The sequence below is a fragment of the Tupaia chinensis genome, unplaced genomic scaffold (assembly GCF_000334495.1).
Source record: "Tupaia chinensis unplaced genomic scaffold, TupChi_1.0 Scaffold145907_1, whole genome shotgun sequence".
In the NCBI taxonomy this organism is placed as follows: Eukaryota; Metazoa; Chordata; class Mammalia; order Scandentia; family Tupaiidae; genus Tupaia; species Tupaia belangeri.
In genome coordinates this window covers 1,585,519-1,588,993 of record NW_006205765.1, presented here as the reverse complement: position 1 = coordinate 1,588,993, position 3,475 = coordinate 1,585,519, and the positions used below count along the sequence as shown (strand labels likewise).

Here is a 3,475-nt window from a genome sequence, read left to right as displayed (position 1 = left end):
AGAAGTCACCCCCCGGGGGGATGGCCACGCCACAATCCCGTCTCCTCCATTCTCCTCTCGGGATCTTGGGTACGCACGCACACGTGCTTGGCATGAGTTTAAGCCACTTGGTCCAGGACTTGAACCGTGGTCAGCTACATGAGAGTCCAGCAACACAGCCATTATGCCAACTGCTGGTCCCCTGGTGTGCTTTTTCAAGCCACCAGGTCCAGGACTCAAACCGCACAGTTGGCCATGTAGACTACAGCCACCTTAAACACCATGTCACCAGCCAGCCCGGACTACCCAATTTCAAGTGCCCAATTACTACGCACAGCTAGGGGCTACCACGTTGGACAGTACTGCTCTAACACCTTTTTACAATACACCTGTATTTTTCAGACCACTCAGCGTCTCCATTCCTTTGAATAACAATCTCAAAAAACAATAACAACTTCTACTAACATGTATTAAGAGCTTATGTGCCAGGCAGTGCTATAAGGTCTTCACAGGGATTTTAATCCTTGTAAGAGTTTATGATTACACGTGACTTGCCTTCCATTTGATCAAAAGTGATATATTTTTTAGACCAGCAGATGGCGTAATGATTACATTGTTGGACTCCCATGCAGCCGACCAGTTTGAATGCTAGACCTGGTGGCTTCAAACTCACAGTGGGCATGTGTGCAAGTGTGCTCAGAATCCCGGGAGGAGAATGGAGAAGAAGGGATTGTTGTGTGGCCACCCCCCCCCCCAGGGATTTCTCACTTTCTGTCTCTGTTTCTCTCTGTCTCTTTGGCAAGTGCATGTGCCCTATAGCAAAAAATTCCTAAAAGAAAAACGATATCTTTTCAAGTTTATAGTACAACATCTTATTTAAATGTACTTAGACTTAGTAAGCATCTTATTTAAATGTACTTAATTTAAGTAAGTTATAGTACAACATCTTATTTAAATGTACTTAATTTAATGTAAGCAATTTTATGGTCACCCCCTCCCATAGCCCATCCTGGTAACTCAGATTTTCCTAACCAGCAACATCTCCAAAACTTCTGGAGGAGACTATCTAAGATCCACTCGTTCCTTGATTCATTCCTTCGCAGAGCCTTTACTGAATGAATGCCTTCGTGCTAGGCACCAGGCAAGACAAGAAAGGACCCTACAAATGCTCACCTGGAATCAAAGAAATGCAAGGTGGGGACACAGGAAGGCGAGTCCCATTATTTTTTTGCCACCAGATGGCTTTGCACACCTGCCCTGACCCATCAACACCTCTGTCCTCAGGGGATCTTTCAACAGTCCCTGTACCTCAGGTCTCTGAAATGGTCTCCACGCAACACACGAAACTCCAGAGAGCACACAGAAGAGACAGTGGGATAGAAAGCCCAGGTCATTTGGTTCAGGGGAGTGACACTGATCCTCAAGCATTAGAGCTGGTTCCAGCATCTCCTCAGACTCTCCAGGACAGGCATGTTTCTTCATCTCCCTGGGCTCAGTTCTCTTCTCTGAAAAATGAGAATTATGGGGCCGGTCCCATAGCCCAGCAGTAAAGTCCTGCTGGACAGTGGAAGCTGGATCCCATGTGGCTGATCAGAGTTCAAGTCCCAGTCCTGGAGGCTTGAAAACCAGCCCTGGAGACTTGAAGTACATACCTAGCACCCGTGCATGCCCAAGGCCCTGACTGGATGGAGGAGAGGAAAATGGTCACACTACCATGCCCTGAGTTAGGGGAGTGTCCTCTCTCCCTCCCTCTACTGTGTTCACACACCCTCTGGCATGAAGACAAAGCACTACAGTTATACGACTTCGCAGACTTGATATAAATCTTGAACAAAATAAGGGGTTTGGAAAAGCACTAATCACCCACGTTACCATAATTAACAACCATAAGTTTCACACTAGCCTGTACTTCTCTTCCAAAAGACTCAGGCATCTGCAGTCGCTGTGGAGAGACTAGGCAAGAGAGGATTTTTGTTTTGTTTTGTTAAGTTGATTTATCTTTTTCTTTTGTAAGAAACAGAGAGAGAAAGAGACAGAGAGAAGAGACAGGGTGACAGTGAGACAGGCACTCTCAAACAGGTATTTATGCCATGATCCACTCCCGGCCTCAGTCAGCCCCAATCCTGGGCATGCTGGCTGGGTGTGGGCAGGGAGGTCTCCAGACCCAGACTGGCAACTTCCCACGTGGGCAGGCCTCAGAGAGCCAAATTTGTGTTACTGCTGCACCATTGCTGCCCCCTCTGTGTGTGTGTGTGTATGTGTGTGTGTGTGTTTAGGTTTTTGCCATAGGGCAGTGCACTTGACAGAGAAAGGCAGAGAGAGGGACCAGCAGTTAGCGTAATGGCTATGTTGCTGGACTCCCACGTAGTTGACCGCGGTTCAAGTCTCAGACCCAGAGGCTTAAACTCACACCGGGTGCGTGTGCATGTGTGCCCAAGATCTCGAGAGGAGAACGGAGAAGGGATTGCGGTGTGGCCATCCTCCCTGGGAGGTGATTTCTCACTTTCTGTCTCTCTGTCTCTCTCTGTCTGTCTGGTGAGCGCACGCGCCCTATAGCAAAAACCTCTCCAAAAAAAGAAAAGAAAGAAAAGAAAAAAAGAAAGACGGACGGAGAGATAACAGTAAGAAGTCCCCCCCCAGGAGGGATGGCCATGGCCAGTCCCTTCTCCATTTTCGGCTCAGGATTTTGGGCACACATGCATATGGTCCCAGCGTTATTCCCAAGCCACTAGGTGCTTGACTTGAACCCAGATCTGCTATGCGGGAGTCCAACACCTTAACCACCACGCCACTTGCTGGCCTGCCCCTGCCGGGCTTAAAATCAAATTTTCTCATCTTGAGCACGTCGGAAAATATATCATCCGCTTTTTTTATTTGCCTAATTTCCGACCTAAAAATTCCCAAGATGACCAGCGGGAAAAGTAGCGGGTCCTCATGCAGAAGTCAGAGAAGAGAGGTCAACGGAAGGGAGTGAAATACACGGAGACCTGTCCCGCCTCTCTCGGGGATCTCGTCTGCTCTCCCAAGTTTCAGTGCCCGCACTCTCTGGCATGGAGGGTACCTCTGGCCACTGCTTCCTGGAGGAGGCGGTCGCAGGCACAAACACTTACTGGCTACTCGCGCCGCTTCTCCGGACCCGGACCAACGCTCAGAACTCACTCCTCCGCCATGTTGTCGTCTCCATAGATACAGGACACGCGGGACGCGGCGTCTTCTGGTATCCCAGGGCAACGACGGCAGGCCGAATGAGTCAAAGTTCATCGAAAGCGAGCGCACCGACCAAGTTTAGTCTTTGCTCTGTTTTGATTTCCTCATCTTCCTTGCTAGTAGGAACTGCGTGCTTCTCCCATGGTCTCCACTTGCTGGGACGTCCCAGCAATCTTGACTTTAGTCACCCTTGTGGGAGTCGATCCTGCTCATTTCCTACAAGCGTTGGTGAGCTTGGATCAGAACCTCGCTCCTGTTATGGCAATTGTTAACTTAAAAGGTTCAGAAG

The 3,475-nt window shown here is 49.0% G+C and overlaps 1 protein-coding gene across 2 annotated transcripts in view; it reads right to left on the bottom strand.

Moving 5' to 3' along the window:
- Positions 1-3,161, bottom strand: part of CFAP65 (cilia and flagella associated protein 65) — a 51,614-nt gene extending 48,453 nt beyond the window's left edge. The window contains exon 1 of one of the 2 annotated variants that reach the window (XM_006168647.1): positions 3,090-3,161. The gene's annotated coding sequence lies outside the window, so the exon portion shown is untranslated. The other variant, XM_006168648.1, reaches the window with a different exon arrangement.
- Positions 3,162-3,475: the final 314 nt, after the last annotated feature.